This window comes from Phalacrocorax carbo, chromosome 2 (assembly GCF_963921805.1).
Source record: "Phalacrocorax carbo chromosome 2, bPhaCar2.1, whole genome shotgun sequence".
In the NCBI taxonomy this organism is placed as follows: Eukaryota; Metazoa; Chordata; class Aves; order Suliformes; family Phalacrocoracidae; genus Phalacrocorax; species Phalacrocorax carbo.
Window position 1 is genome coordinate 32,109,246 of NC_087514.1, and position 16,257 is coordinate 32,125,502.

Below are 16,257 nucleotides of genomic sequence, written 5' to 3' on the forward strand. Positions count from 1 at the left end.
TGAAGAAAGGATGACCTCTGAGGATTCACTGGATGGATGTGCACGGAGATAATAAACTGAGCTATAATCTTGCCAAAGGTTAGGTGAAGACGAAAATGCTGATAGTACTGCTGTATTTGGATTATTAAATGAACAAACAAAAGCCCCAATGCTTCCCTGCACAGGTAGATCCTTTCTTGGTAAGCATCTAATGCAGATTCAGGCTCAAACCATGAGCCAGCCACCTATGCGATGTCTGCATTACTGCAGAATGGAATATGGGGTTTGAACTTGTTCTCAGGAAGTAAGAAACTCACTGGGTGTTAGGTCAGTCCTTACATCTGGGTGGAAACTTATGGTAATTGTGCAATTTCCCTAAAAAATCCCCGGAGACGTAAGTTAGGCATTTTGCCTCTGCGGCCTTTCCTGCCTTTGCTTTTCACTCAAAGTCCTTGCACTTTCCCGCATCATGTAAAATATGGTTATTCCTTTTACTTAAAGACCGTGGTACAACATTAATAAGCCACCAATAACTACGCGGAAATCCCTTTTGTCATAATACCTGTCTTCATTAGTCACGCTCATTCAATGGGGGGGGGTGTGGGGGGGAAATAACAGGACGCCTGGATGCATCCTTTTTTCCTCATTTTCCCGGCTGGCCACCTTTTCCAGGAGTGCCCTCCAGCCGAGCAGCCTGGAGACGGGGCGCCCATGTGCAGCAGCCGGGGGTGGCGGCCCCGGCCCCGGCCCCCAGCCCCCCGCCGGCTGCCGGCGGGCCGCCTGCACTCCCCGCTGCCCGGGGCCGGCCGGGAGCCCCCGCCCGGGGGCCGCCGCCAGCGCCGCACGGCGGGCAGCCCCCCGGCTCCGCGGAGCAAGGGCACGCGGCGGCGGCCGTGCCCCGCAAAGCCTCCGCAAAGGCGCGCTGCGCTGCGCGGAGGAGCGCGCAGGGGGCGGTGGGCCTGCGCTGCCCGCCCGCGCCGCCGCCGCCGCATCGCTCGCCTCTCGGCGCGGGGGCATGCGCAGTGTTCCGCGCCCGCCCGCGCCGCGCTCCGCGGCCGCGCTCCCTCCCGCTCCGCCGCCTCCCCCCGACCCTCCTGCCGGGCGGAGGAGGAGGAGGAGGAGGAGGAAGGGAGAGGGAGGAGAGGAGAGGAGAGGAGAGGGGAGGGGAGAGAGCCGCGCCGCAACTTGCTGCGGCTCCTCCTCCCCTCCCCTCCCCTCGCCGCGCCGCTGCCCGGCCCCTGCGGGCTGCGCTCGGCGGGCAGCGCTCGGCGGGAGGCGGCATCCCCGGGCGCGCCTCTGCGCGGGGCCGGCGGCTCCCGGTGAGTTGGGGGCGGTGCGCGAAGTTGGAGCGTCTGTGTTTTGGGGAGGGAGGGAGGGGAGGGGGGGGCTATGCTGTCGCTGCGGGCGCTGCGCGGCTGCGGGAGGGAGGGAGGGAGGGAGGGAGGCTGGTGGCGGGGCCGCTGCGGGGCTCGACGCGCGCCCCCCGCACCGCAGCGCTGCCCCGTCCGGCCGCGGGCGCGGCGGCCCTGGGTTGTTCGGGGGCTGGTTCGGGCGGGAGCGGTGACAGGTGCGGGGCACGGCCTGAGGCGGGCGGGATCCGGCCCCCGGCTGGGGTTGTTGTGCCTCCTCCCGGGTGCGGGGTTCTCCGCGCCTCCCGGCTCCGGCTGCTGCGGGTCGGCCCCTTAACTATATTTTCATTCAAAATCCTATTACATGGTGACAGACTCCAGTTTGTTTCGCAGTGGCATCTGCTCTTGGTCTTGGAAACTCTTTTTAAGAGGAAGGGATCACCAGGGGAGAACAGGGGCTGCTTTTCAAAGCGTTTCGGAGAGAGCTGCAAGCACAAATTGGTCCTAACACATCATTTGCCGTGTGTGCTGCTTGGAGCATTTATTTCCCTTAGTGCTTCCTAGAGGGGAAAGGGAAGGAAAAAAAACTGGCAACCGGTCTTACCAGAAAGTTGCGTAGCTTGAATGTTACATACGCTAATGGACCCAATTATCTAAATAAACAAACACAGTGATTTATAGGTGTCTGAACTGTAATGCTTTGAATGATAGAGCTCTTTAACCTTTCTTTCTAATCTGTCCCTCAGAGATTTGGTTTTAAGGAGAGCAATATATCACTTGTGGTGCTGAATACTTGAGTTGATTACATTTGTAAAAGGAATGGTCTTTGAAACTATACTGAGCCATTAAGCAACAAATGCAGAAAAAGAGAGAGCAAAGAGAAAATTCAAGTACAAAATATTTTTCCCCTTCCTAGCAGCTGTGCTCGATTAACTTTTATCCAGAGTTCTTATTTTATTAAATTAAACATCAAAAAAAAAATAAGTGCGCTGTGTGAAACCAGAAGCAAATCCTCCTTAGTCCTCTTGAAGTCTGAGTTGCAGTTAAATGATGATCGGAGCAGCTTCTGTTAAGAGAACTGGCAGAAGCAAGCACTGCTAAGCACACCCAGTAGGTAAATGGAAGTACTCTGTTACTGTGTTTGTTTCTCTCAGATAATACAGAAGTAGAAATTTCAAATTCTAGGGTTTCTTACTTTACCTCTTTAAAAATTTTGTCCTGGTAAATATAACTATATGTGAGCTTCGATAAAAGACAAAGTGCCTTCCCTTACTGGAGATGTGGTTAATTCAGGTGTTAGCTTATTTAACAAGGGCCAAATTCTGCAGCCAGTGAGGCATCTCCTGTAAGGGCTGAGTGTCTTTTGCCCCCACTGAAAAAAAAGTTGTGACTACAGTACACGCAACATCTTGCAGGCCTGAAGTACAAGAGCAATTTTATCTTTAACCAGTATTTCAACACAGGGTTTTATTAACATAAAATCAATATTCAGGTCAGCAATGGGGATCTGCAACTTTCGAATGAGAAGCTCATCTGAAGGCAACACGTTGCTCATATGAGTAAAGGTTGCGTGATGTGGCACTCAGCAAGCTCACCTATCTTTTGTTTCGTTCCTTTTATGAATTGTCATTTAATGAGGAAGAGAAACAGGTAATCCGTTGCATTTTAAGGCACAACGCTCCTCATAAGCTGCCTTGCCAGGCACTTGAAGGGGAATGTGGCTTTAAGTCATGTATTGTATACAAATGACTGCTACTAGATAACTTCAGCTCTAAATTTATCCTACTATTAAAGTTATATTGATCAGAAAGTGGCAACTGGTTTTCATGTCCTAAATAAGAAATGCTCAATAATCAAGAGCTAATTTACACTTTAAGAAGCACTGTTCTGAGGAATCCACAAGAAATGCAATCGAATTTTCCTTCCTGGCTGTGCAGTGGCATTTGGCTAAGGAACCCTCACTCTTTCCTGGGGCAGTTCGGGCTTCATTGACACACAAAGGAGTTAAATGTGTTTATCAGCTGATCGATGCTGATGGTAAGGTGCTGTAGAGTTCAATGGCTGGAACGGAACGCAGTCTTTTTCCTTCCAGTAAGGATGGGGATGGAGAATAGAGGGGGCTTTTTCAAAGTAGTTCCAGCACTCTATCATTTGTAACTGCAAAATATAATGTAAGAATATGATTAATAGACCAAGAAGGCTTGAGAACATTGTTTAACACTTAGTTGAAACAATAAATCATTCAAATAACATTACCCAGTCTCCTATAGCCTCTGCTTCCAGGTGTTGAGAACGGCACAGATTTTGGGTGCTGGGTGTGAGGGTAGCTCAGCCCTAGAGCGGCAGTGGGAGGGCAAGCCTATTGCAGCCTGGTGGCCGTGTGGTGCTGGGAGGGAGCCCAGGCAGGCTGAAGGGGCACAGCATGCTGAGAGTCACCCCCACCTGCGGGTTGCCAAACTAGGGCTGAGTTTGGTAAGTTTGAGTGGCTGCTGGATGAGGCCCTGGTTGTGCAGCCTGTAGCTTGTAGGCAGGCTGCCCTGGCTGCTCACTGCCCATCCCCATGTCCCAAGGAGGCTATCTGTTGCAGGTCTTATACTGTGTATAATGATGCCAAAAAACTTCTGTTCAGCTGAGGGAAGAAGTTCAGGACGGCTTCTTCCATGGGAAAATGATGCGTTTCTAAGTGTTCATCTGACCAGATACTGCTTATGTTGCTTAAAACATGGAAAGGGCAAGCAGTGCACTCTCATTTGTGTAATACAGCTAGTAATAAACTCTAGACTTTGAAATCACTGTGCACTCGTGTGGGCTCTTGGAGGCCCTGTAGAATCCTGCTATGCAGATGAGGAAGCTGAAGCCCAAAGATTTGGCTGCAAATTTACTGAAGGGAGTTGAGTGCAAGATGTCTTTGGTTGCTGTTCCCCCATCTCCACCCCAGCATCCCTCATGCCCTGATGTGCCACGCTGTGCCGCAGCTTCTCTGTAGGTCTCTCACAGGCGGGTGTGCCGCATCCATCTTGCCTGCTGCCTGGCCCCTCGCCTCCTGAAAGCCCCATGTGCTGTGCAGGCAGCGCTGCCTTGCCCCGCTGAGGAAGCGGGGTAAACACCAACCCACAGGTGCTCAGTGACTCACTTGAGGCCCCAAGCTGCAAACCCCTCTGCAGTTTCGCTCTGCTTTTCTTCTGTGGTGAAGTGGTTTTTTACAACACTGTGCCCAGAGTTACCTGGGCTGGGGACGGCAAGCTGCGGGTGGTGGGACCTGCAAAGGTTTCTCCTGCAAAGGTACAGCAAGCACAGCTGTCAGGTGAAAATGATGAGTGATGGGAGGTGTTCCCTCACTTTGTGGATGTGATACAACCAAGTTTTAATTAAAGCAGTGGCGGCAGATTATTAGAGCAGATAAATACTGCCTTGTTACAGCTCTCTTGGGTCATATGTAAGCAGTATTCGTTTTAGAAAGGATGAATGAATAGTCAGTGTGAAGGATAAAGATCAGCGTTGTTAATCACTCTGGAAGTCTTCCATGGGAAAGTGTAAACTCATGAGGAGAGATACTGTGCATAGATGTCATTTAAATATTTACATAACTTGGGGATAAAATTTTGATATTAAAGGTGTGCAAGTACCAAGTCATGGTTGGGTTCATGTCAGTGATAACTAGGACTTGTACAGCTGGGGTTAGTTGGTGGTGGGCTGTATATCTATGTAACGCTTTGCTAGCAGTTATGAAGAGCTCTTCTTCAGTACCACTGTGGAAAAATAATTAATTGTTCACGTCAAAATGCAGATAAAAATTAGAAAACTGGGAGACTGCATTTACTTAAACTCTTGTGCTTCACATGGGGTTAACTCTCCGTAAGCAGTGTGCCAGTCACCATTATCTAGGCTAGGGGTGCGGAGATTGATGGCCCGCTTGCAGTTTGTGGCTGTTGATACATCTGCAGGGTGAGAAAGAATGACTCCAGGTGGGAACGGGTGGGTTACCTCCCCCCCCAATAACTGGAAATGGTAGGAAATATTCCTGTGCTGATCCTTGATTTTGTAATTCTCACAAAAGTTTGTTTTGTCCTTTTCCAGTTCTCCAAATGTGATACAACTCTTGGAAAAAAAAATCTGTGTGCTTTCATGTAAATGCAATGAGGATGAGCCTTTGAAAACATATCTTAGCTGATGTTGATGAATAAACAAACTTGGCCAGAGTAAATCTTTTCATCTAACTTCAAGAGCCACACTGTAATGAAGTAAATATAGATGTACTTAATGGGCTCCTTTCATCCAAGTACATAACAAACCCTCCAAAGTAATGCAAACAAATCTAAAATTGATTTCTAAGTGGTGCTTTTTTTTTTTTTTGGCATGGGAGCAGTTTGGTCTAGCCAGGCGAGGACGGGAGCAGAGCTTCCTCCTGGAGTTGTGGAGGTGCTGGGGTGCGTGCTGGCCTAAGCGTGAGGGGGCAGAGAGCGCACCAGAGACCCAGCTCCTCTCCTGTGGTTGTTCTGCAAAAAAGTCAAAAAGTGCTCGTTCCCTGTGTGGTTTAATACACCTTTTTTGATGAGCTTCTCCTTGACCTCATCCCTTTAAGAAGGCAGCTTGCAGATGAGGCTTCAAGAGGCAGAAGAACCTGCAGTGGCTGCTGTCTGCTCCCCCTCGGTCGCAGCCCAGCTCTGCGCCCCATTGCTGAGCCCAGGCTGCACCAAGAGAGCTCCTCCAAGCACCGGGATGGCAGCCTGCCTCTAGGGCAGCCTGCATGTGGCATGCCACCTCTTGGCCGAACACTAACATGCCTAGGGGGGTTGCTCTGCAGGGCACATCCTGGCGATGCCCCAGCCTAGTTCCTGGTTCACAGAGTCTTTGAATTTAGTGTTAAAGGTGGCCTCGGGACCATGGTGACATCTGCTGTAGACACAGTTGAAGTATGACTACAGCGGTGGTGTTGACTTTGGCAGCATCTTGTTGGTTGGAAGCTGTGGGAAAGAGGAGCTCAAAGAACAGTTTTGCATATCTGGACATTCACTGCATGACACTGGATTTGATTTCATTTTGAGACTTGCAGGATGACAGTTTTCAGCATTTGGAAATAGGTTAATGGTGTTGGTCTCTTCTCCCAAGTAACAAGCGGAAATGGCCTCAAGTTGCACCAGGGGAGGTTTAGATTGGATATTAGGAAAAATTTCTTCACCAAAAGGGTTGTCAAGCATTGGAACAGGCTGCCCAGGGAGGTGGTTGAGTCACTATCCCTGTAGGTATTTAAAAGGTACGTAGATGTGGTGCTTGGGGACGTGGTTTAGTGGTGGACTTGGCCGTGTTAGGTTAACTGTTGCACTTGATGATCCTAATGGTCCTTTCCAACCTAAATGATTCTATGATTCTGTGACTCGAGAGCGTGCCTAGCAAATACAACCATTTGGTTTCACTGTCCTTGCTTTGTGGAGAAGACCAATGTGTAATGTTTGAATTTCCCATATCAAAAACACAGTCTTTGGATCTTCTCTTTATAAAGCACAGTTATAAAACAGTTTTACTTTGAAGACAACTGCTTTGTGTTGAAAAGGGGTAAACCCTGTTTTGGGGAAGACTGTGATAACTTAGTCTTTTCTTAATAGGAAAAGTTCAGGACCATTTCATTCCATTGTGGAATAAAATTCCATTCAAAGCTGGGCGATATGTTTCTATGAGTTTGAATATTAGACTGTTTAGACAACTCTGTCAGCATAATTACAGAAATTCTTCAGCATGAGCTTTCTCTTTGCTGAGATCTCAATGAGTGGGAAATACTACAAAGAATGATTTCTGTGAGTGTTGGAGGAATTTTGTGAAAGAGCTTTAAATCTAGCAGACTTGTTCTTTCAAAAGCACAACAGTGATTTACTGAAGTCAAGATTCAAATCACTATTTGACACCTCTAATAGTCAGACATCCAATTTAGCTTGCGTCTGGTTGTGTTGTGCCATGTGTACAGAAGTGAAACGTATTAAAAACTGTTCAGCTTCGGATGTGTTCATCTGGGGATTTACTCATAAATAATTGATAACCCTCTGAAACAAAATCTCTTCATTACTCTGCTCACCTCTTCCCTCCCGCACTCATTGTTCTCGCAGGCGCGGGGGAAGGAGGCGCAGCTTTAATGAAGGTGTATGTCAGCCTCCACTGCTCCTTTCAAAAGGTCACCCAACTAAACAGCGGCAATGAAATGCATGACAAAAGATAAACATTTTATTGTCTTATGGAGATATGTGGCATTCCAGTGTTTTAGAGGAACCACTTAGCTGCTGTATTTAAGACTTCTTTTCATTCTAGCGTAGAAGCAGTGCTTATGATGAATTACTAAATCAATGAAAATTTTGTATGTAGTGCACTGCAGGATAGGATGTCAAATTAAGGCCTCTTTGATGTGCAGTACCAATTACAACTGTGATATTTGGGCTTGATCTTTCAAGATTTTACTGCCATTAAGTATCCTTGCTGAGACTGTTGACTGCTATGGGACAAGTTTTTGTGAGCAGTGATTTCTCATTTGAGCAAGGGTTTGCGTGATTGAGCTCCTATTTACCAGACATTGAAGCGTAGTGATGAATTTCCTTTCCTGCAAAAAGAAGAGCTGTTCTGCTACCCGCTGACTTAATAAAGTGTATTTGAGTTGACCTAACAAAATCTTGTTTTAATGGAAAAAGTGCCTTAATGTAAAAATCAGTTAATCTTTCTGATGACTTGATTGCTTTAGAATTTAGCCAAGTTCTGTAACAGTCTTTAAAGGTACTAATACTTGCTTGCAGTTTAATAGCCCTAACTATTGCTAATGTACAGGAAATGTTCAAATCACATCATTGAGAGAGAACTCTAACAAATCTTACAGCTATTTAAATGTGAGGTTTCAGGTGTTACTCTTGTTTAATTGAAAGGTGAATGCTATAAAGGCTTTGTCATTCTGCTGTTTTCCAATGACAGCACTTTCTATGTGTTTAAATATAAGTCCCAGCTTTGAGCTTCAGGATTCATAGTTCATACTCTTCCCTTTTTACCTGGCAGAGGTGTGCACTGTGGTGTTATTGGGATTTGTGTCTTCCAGAAAAAATACTGGTTTTGGTCAAATAAAATGAGAAAAAATTTCTGAGGTAATAGTCACATTCTGCCTGATATTGGAGAAAAGGGGGCCTCCACTCCTCCTAGAAGCTAAAAGATTAAGCTTGCTTATAAAGGATTAACAGAGCTCTCTTCTGTTAACTTGTAGTGGTGTAGTCAAAGGGCCTGATTCTACATCAGTGGAAAATCTGTTATCAATCAATGGGAAGTTTGCAGCTGAAGCCAAAGGGATTAGAGACTTAAAGTTGGAAGTGACTGAAGGAGAGAAAGACCTGGATATGCTTGTGGCCACGTGGCTGTGAGCCACCACTTCGGTATGGCCACAAAAAATGGCAAAGGAATATCTTAAGTTGCCTCAGGCAGGCTATTTCCAGAGATGTGAGAAAGGGTTAGTGCCACGGTACAGGGCTGTAGAGGAACCTTGCCTGGGGCGATGCTGGTACCGAGTTGTCACTCATGTCCAGGCAAGGTCATTTCAAAGTGGAAGAGGTACACAGAGAAAGGTGACCTGAAGTCGTCTTCTAGGGATTGTGCCATGGTGGGGGTGGGAGGTGATGTGCAGTGGGAGCAGGAGTTAGGAAGAGCAGTGGAAGAGGGATGCAGATTTAGGGGTGAGGGGTGCAGAGGAGCACTGGTGCCTACAGTATGCTCCCTTACCTGCTGCCACTCAGGTTGCCACCCAGGGACGCTGGTTTAGGAGACTGGCATGAGAGAGACATGCAGGAAGAAAATGCTGAAGAAATTGCTAAAGGCTTTGCTACTGATGATGTTGAGGGTGATGTCCTAACAAATTGCATTCCCTGTAGAAGTTTCTTCCTTTAGTATATAATAGCTACTTTTCCATCTAGTAGAGTGCATAGGCCAACGTTTAGACTGTTAGAGCCTGCAAATTGTAAGAAAACCTGAAGTTTCACACTTATTTTAGTAAGGAATATTCACCAAGCACATTCCAACATTAACTTTCACTTCTTTCTGAAATGCTGTCACAGAGCTCAGCTTAAAAGTAGCTGTGAGCCAGAGCCTAGTGTGGAGCTCTGAGCTGTGGAGCTGTTGACCTGTGCTGCAACATTTGGTAGGTACTTTTCCAGGGATGGAAGCTAATACATCACAAAACACTATTCAGAGTAAAAATTACACTTTTAACAATGATTTAATAAATGTAGATGTATTGTCTTGATCTGATGTAACAGGCAAGATTGTGTAATTTAGTTTGGCGATTACAGAGATTAAATTAATTTCATTTTCCTTTGCTCTTGTTAAATGCAAAATAATTGAGCACGCATCATGGAAGGTTGGGGCTCTCTTGTTTGTAGCTTCATCATTTATTAATCTAACACATTAGATGAGAGGCTTTATAGATTTGCTTGCCTAAGGAAAAAGAAGAAGAAAATATATAAAGGCCAAACTAGATATGTGTGTTCTGCCTCACCCTTTGAGGTACTGTCAAATATTGCCTCATTTTTAGTACATTTTGTAAGAAAGGAAACTGATTTTCCCCCAGAACAGTAAATTGTACCTAATACTTAAATAGTCTGAATAAACTCATATTTGGATAGGCAAGGTTGCCTGTGCAGTTCTTCCCCCTCACATTCTTCATGTAGCGATATAACATTGTAATCGGACAGGCAAAATAAACTACAAATGAGCATGCCGTAAAAAAGTATCTTTTGGCACTATCTTGACCATCTCAGTTGGCTGTCCTAGTTACAGGAGGAAGCCATTTGTGATGTGAGTCTTCCTCTAATTTAGCCTTTTCAGGAAATGGTATTGGCCTAATGCAGGCAGCGGTGTAATAACAGCTCGGTGCTGGCAGAAGTGCTCTTCTGTCTTACCTTTATGTCGCTGGAGGGGATTTGAAAATTGGATATTTCTCTCCGTCTGTGCAGCTCCAAGTAGCCCTGACACTGCCAGCCGTGGATTAGTGAAATAAATCCCTCACATTCATAGTGAAGTGGAAAGTGTAAAGAGCATTTTCTACCTTTTTTCCCCCCCTTTTAATATGTCATTTGCTAGCTGGCACAGTGACCTCCATTTCGTGACTCTTGTGATATGACTTGTCACAGAGCTTTTCTGTGTGGATTAATTCATCACTCAAGGGCACAGTAGCATGTGACATTATGCATGTGGACCTGAGGTAAACAGCCACCTATAGACCACCTATAATGAATCTGTACTTCAAATATTATCTGTTCATGCGGTTTGATTTTTGTGTGTGTGTGATTTTCTTTCCTTTTTGTTTTATCTCTTTTCTTAACTACATCCTTGGCAGTCAAATGGGATGCATACATATAGTCACCTTCTCGCATTGCCAGTGTAGCCAAATTTGGAAAAAAATATTCCTGGCAATTTAGTACATGAAATTTGCCAATGCATTTTGGTTTTATGTTTTTGTGCTAATTCTGTAGAGGTAGGATACAACGGTTCAGTTTTCCAGGGTATCTTGGTGGACAGTCTGTCAAATCTTTTAAATTGTTGTTCCGGTCAATTATATTGACTGAAGTGAAAGCAAGAATTAATTTTTTTTTTCCATTCTTAACATGAAGATTTAATTTCATACTCTTGATTTACATTTCAGTATCAATTGTGTATTTTAATTTGTGTGAGTGAACCCTGAAGCCTTGACTCCATCTTTAATTTTGCCTAACAAGTCCATCTCATTTCTGGAAAGCACATACACCAGGAATTGATTAGCATTCACAGTCGGGTAAATGGTAGGGAAAGAAGTGATGTCTGGATCTGGTTACAGGAGCGTGTTAGGCTGTGGGGTCTGACCAGTTATGATGGAATTGATGGATGCTGGTTTCCAGGTGGTTTCTGTTTTCATCCTTCTCAACAGGTTTTGTTAAAAACAGCTCTAGAGAAGTACTGGGGAAAGCAAACTAGCCCAGAAGCAGAGGATTGATTTCCCCCCAAGATGGGAGGTCATTATTATGAGGAAATTAGCTATATTATTTACTTGGCAAAGCAGGCAGATAGCAAATAACTCGGCATTTATGTGTTTCCCATTTGTTCAGTGCTCAGGCATAGCGTGCCCAAATAGTGTGGTGCAGTTGATTCCCGACAGGCACATCAACACCTGTAGTTGGCCTGGGAGGAGAAGCCCAGTCTGTGGAACAAGTGATGGGACCCCCAAACTCCCATGGGGGTGGCCTTGATGGACCTGCCTGGCCAAATCTTGTCCTGGTTTGCAGCACCTCCAGACATGCTGGCAGGGTAGGGCAGGTGCCAGACCATGGAGTAGCACGAGTCTTCTCTTAGAGGTTTCCCGGAGGCAGGCAACCTTGGGGTTTCATTCCCAGCTGTGGACCATGGAGCCTTGGAAGCACTGGAGTCATCCAGCACCATGGGACGTGGCTCTGTGCAGAAGCGAGGTGGCCTGAGGAGGTGGTTTTAGCTACTCCAGCACACCACAGCCTTGGAGGTTTGCACCTCATGGTTGGCAGACTGGGAGAGTGAAAACCCTTGGTTGATTTTTCACTTCTTTGCTTCTCCCAGCTGTGGGAATTACTGAAATATTAGTTCTTTGACAGTGGTAAAATGAGCATGAGTTGTCAGTTTTAATCGGCACTAAATAATGTTTTATTCAGGAAATGCAGTAACCAAGAAAACATGTTTTGACTTGGTTTTCTGAACTAGGCAGAAATTGTACATTGCAGTGCTGTGATTCCTTGGGAAGGAGAATTTCCAAGACTTCACAGTTTCTGTGTTCCACGCAGCACGATGCATGCCCTGCTCCACAGAGCAGTAGTACTTTCTGTATTAAATATTAGCCTGTGTACTTCATTACACTGGTGCTTAAAAAAAGCAACAGCTTTAAACAGAAAAAGGCTTCCTTTCACTAGAGTCTAGAGGAATAAAGAAAAAAAAAAACCCTCAGGAATTCCTGTGCCTAAGCTATCTGTCAATAGATAGTAATGGGTTTTCTGAGGTGTAACTCTGATATGTTAGTGTTCATTTAATAAAAATCACGCTCCCTGCAGTTCATCAGCAGCTGGCACTTAGAAAGACTGAATTCAGAAAAAATGAGTGTGAAGATTGGTGTAGGTAAATGACCAGAGCTGAAAGATTCATTCCTTTTAAACACCTAGCTACCTGGTTTTATTAACACTCCAGTATCTGTGATGTGTGTTGGTATCAGCCTGATTTTATGCAGATTGGAGCAAGCTCTTGCAAAAAAACCCAGTGCTATTAAGTCAGTCATATGCTAAAGAGCAAGGTTTTGGTGGCAGTGAAAAGTGCAGTGGTGCTTTCTCTTCCTGTAACTGGTGTTTGTTTGGCAGTAGAGGGGTGTTGCTGAAGGTATGCACTGCAAACTTAAAACTTGCCTTTTTCTCACTTTCCTGCGTGATCCTCTAGTGGATTTTTGTCCCTCAGCCCTAGCAGTTTGATACAGGTAAGGGTTAACTTCCAAAAGCATAGTCTGGCAATTCACTGTGTACTAAACTTTAAATCAGGGGATGCTGATACAGTGCAGGTTGTAAGGTGGAGCTTGCAAGAGGGTCTAGCCAACATGGGATTGAGGACCACAGGTCATTTATAGGTTGACAGAAGAGTCTGGCTTCTGGTGGGGCAGCTGTACCTGTGGCTGGCCCCAGCTGACCAGCACTGTGTCCTGGGGCTGTCACCTTTGGCCCCGCTATGGAGAGCATCTAGGAGTTATCCCACATCCAAAATTTGAACCTGTGGGTGGGAGAGACTGGGAACAAGGGGAAGTGCAGAGTCCTGCCCCTGGTGGGGAACAACCCCAGACACCAGCATGTGCCGCGGGCCAACTGACTGGAAAGCAGCTTGGCAGAAAAGCCCTGGGGGTCCCGGTGGACAGCAAGTTGAACATGAGCCAGCAGTGTAACCATGCAGCAAAGAAGGTGAGTGATGTCCTGGGCTGCATTAGACAAAGTAGGATCCTGCGACAGCACCAGCTACACTCTTAAAAGTATGTGCTGAGTGGGTGGTAGGACCACCTCTGTGCCACCTTCTGTGCAGACAGACTTTTCTGTGCAGAGAGCCCATCTAAAATAACAGTTCACAGAATCACAGAATGGTAGGGGTTGGAAGGGACCTCTGGAGATCCTCTTGTCCAACCCCCCTGCTTGAGCAGGCACACCCAGAGCAGGGGGCACAGGAACACATCCAGGCGAGTTTTGAATGTCTCCAGGGAAGGAGACTCCACAGCCTCCCTGGGCAGCCTGTGCCACTGCTCTGTCACCCTCACAGGAAAGAAGTTTCTCCTCATATTGAGGTGGAACTTCCTGTGTTCCAACTTGTGCCCATTGCCCCTTGTCCTGTCATTGGGCACTATTGAAAAGAGCCTAGTCCCATCGTCCTGACACCCACCTTTTAGATATTTATAAGCTTTGACAATATCCCCCCTCAGTCTTCTCTTCTGCAGGCTAAACAAACCCAGGTGTCTCAGCCTTTCCTCATATGGGAGATGCTCCAATCCCCTGATCATCTTCGTAGCTCTCCGCTGGACTTCCTCAAGGAGTTCCACATCCTTCTTAAACGGGGGGGGCAAAACTGGACACAGTCCTCCAAATGTGGTCTCACTAGGGCAGAGTAGAGGGGGAGGATAATGTCTCTCCACCTGCTGGCCACACTCCTTTTAATGCATCCCAGGATACTGCTGGCTTTCTTGGCCACAAGGACACAGTGCTGGCTCATGGTCACCTTGCTGTCCACCAGCACTCCCAGGTCCTTCACAACAGAGTTGCTTTCCAGTAGTTCAGCCCCCAGCCTATACTGGTGCATGGGGTTGTTCCTCCCCAGCTGCAGGACCTTAAACTTGCTTTTGTTGAATTCCATGAGGTTCCCCTTGTCCCAGCTCTCCAGCCTGTCCAGGTCTCATTGGATGGCAGCACAGCCTTCCAGCATACCAGCCACTCCTCCCAGCTTGGTATTATCAGTGAACTTGCTGAGGTTTCACTCTGTCCCTTCATCCAGGTCATTGATTAATATGTTGAACAGGACTGGACCCAGCACAGACCCCTGGGGAACACCACTAGTGACAGGCCTCCATCCAGGCTCTGCTCCATTGATCACGACCCTCTGAGTTGTGTTGTTGAGCCAGTTCTCTGTCCACCTCTCTGTCCTCTCATCTAACCCACACTTCCTTAGCTTGCCTGTGAGGAGGCTATGGGAGACAGTATCACATGCCTTACTGAAGTCAAGGGAAGGCAAGTTCACTAGTTTGTTCTTTAAAAATTTGAAAAAGATTCTCCATTCTCCCCCAAAAAAGGATGTCAGTGTATTCTTGGTACCTTATGTCTGCATCCTCAGTTCACTCCCACTTTTTCACCTTCAGTTTTTAAAACAGAAAATCTCTTACGTGCTTATATGCTCCCTGGATTGTTCAGCAGGATGTAATATCTGTCATTGTCTCCTGTTTGTACAGGAAAAATAAGAAAAATAAGAAAAAATCTCATTCATTGCAGCAAGTTTACAGCAACTATTGGACAAATAGTCCTTATTGTGCAAGCCTGTTGTCCTGCTATTTCTAAATATTTCCTTTCCTTTAAAACCCGCTTCTTACTAGATCCATTTCTGAGCCATTTGTAGCTATTGTCACGTCCCATCTGCATCAGTGGAATAGCAGGCGAGGTCTGAGCTTAGCTGCCGTATTAATAGGCCTTAAGCAGTATCATATCCAACACTCAAGGCATGTTTTATCAACACAAGCCTACAGAGAGGGCTTTTGTTGTAAACCACAACTGTACGGTGTGCCACTGCATGTTTCCTCCTCCTGGCGAGTTAACAGCTGCCTGGAAACAAACCCCACCAAATGTGCTGCTTTTTATGCATGCGGGAGCAGTGGAGCTGTTATCAGTGACCTTAGCCTTCTCGTTTTGTTTTGCAAGCAAATTTTGTATTAATTACTTTAATCTTTGCCAATAGGGCAGCAACAGTAGAGTTATCCTTTGACTATTGATGTCTGATTTGTTTTTATCCCGAGTCTCTGTTTACAAAATAAAGACTGAAGCATTTTTCATATACATTTATTTCCTATTCATGATTTTTGAAATTCGCAAAGAGCCTGATCCTAGATATATTGGCGCTGCCTTCTCAGTATAAATACTGTTGCTCTAGCACGATCCTTGGAGACTGTAGGAGGCTTTCTAGGTCAGGGAAGAAGTTTTCTGAGGTGAAAGACAAGCAGTCTTAGCATAAGGTGTTTGATTTTCCCAAAGGAGGAGGAGAAGATGAAATCCAAACCTTTACATTCCCCCATTTGAAGGTATGCACAAGAGTTAGGTACTGCTTAAGTTTTGAATATACTTGCAATATTAGAGACTTCAAAAGAGAAACAGCTGTGTGTAGGAATAGAGTGGTGAAGACCTTAGTGAGCTGCAAAATGGGTGAAAATTTCTTCTTTTAAAATCTGACCTGGGAAGTGGATGTAGACTTAAGTGGGAGCATGTTTAAACACGAGACAGGCCGATATTCCTTCATATAGAAAAAAGATTTTGTTCTTTGGATTTGGTACCTGAAGTCTCTGGTGTGGAAGAAAAAGTGCTTGAAAGAATTGGAGTTCATATGACATTTTAATTCATTTTAGAATATTTAGGAAGGTTCAGAAACAAACCTCATTATTAACCAAAGGTTGCAAAGATTGACAGGCCAAAGTGTACACGAACAATAGCTGTTGAGACGATATCGATCATAACTGAAAATGTGGATTTCTTATCACTTTGGAATTTGCATGTTCATACCCTGTTGTGGCTTTAAGAGGATTATATGTGCAAACCCCTGATGCAGAGATGTGACTGCACGTAGAGAGTGACGCTTGGTGCTATGTTTGCTCTTTATTATACAGGAACTATTTTTATTTTTAGTTTTGCTTATGTAAAAAATG

General features: G+C 45.7%; 1 protein-coding gene across 2 annotated transcripts in view; it reads left to right on the forward strand.

Moving 5' to 3' along the window:
* Window positions 1-1,134: 1,134 nt before the first annotated feature.
* PAG1 (phosphoprotein membrane anchor with glycosphingolipid microdomains 1) overlaps window positions 1,135-16,257 on the forward strand; it is a 117,488-nt gene continuing 102,365 nt past the window's right edge. For both annotated transcript variants that reach the window (XM_064442496.1, XM_064442497.1), the window contains exon 1: window positions 1,135-1,298. The gene's annotated coding sequence lies outside the window, so the exon portion shown is untranslated. The remainder of the gene's footprint in view (window positions 1,299-16,257) is intronic.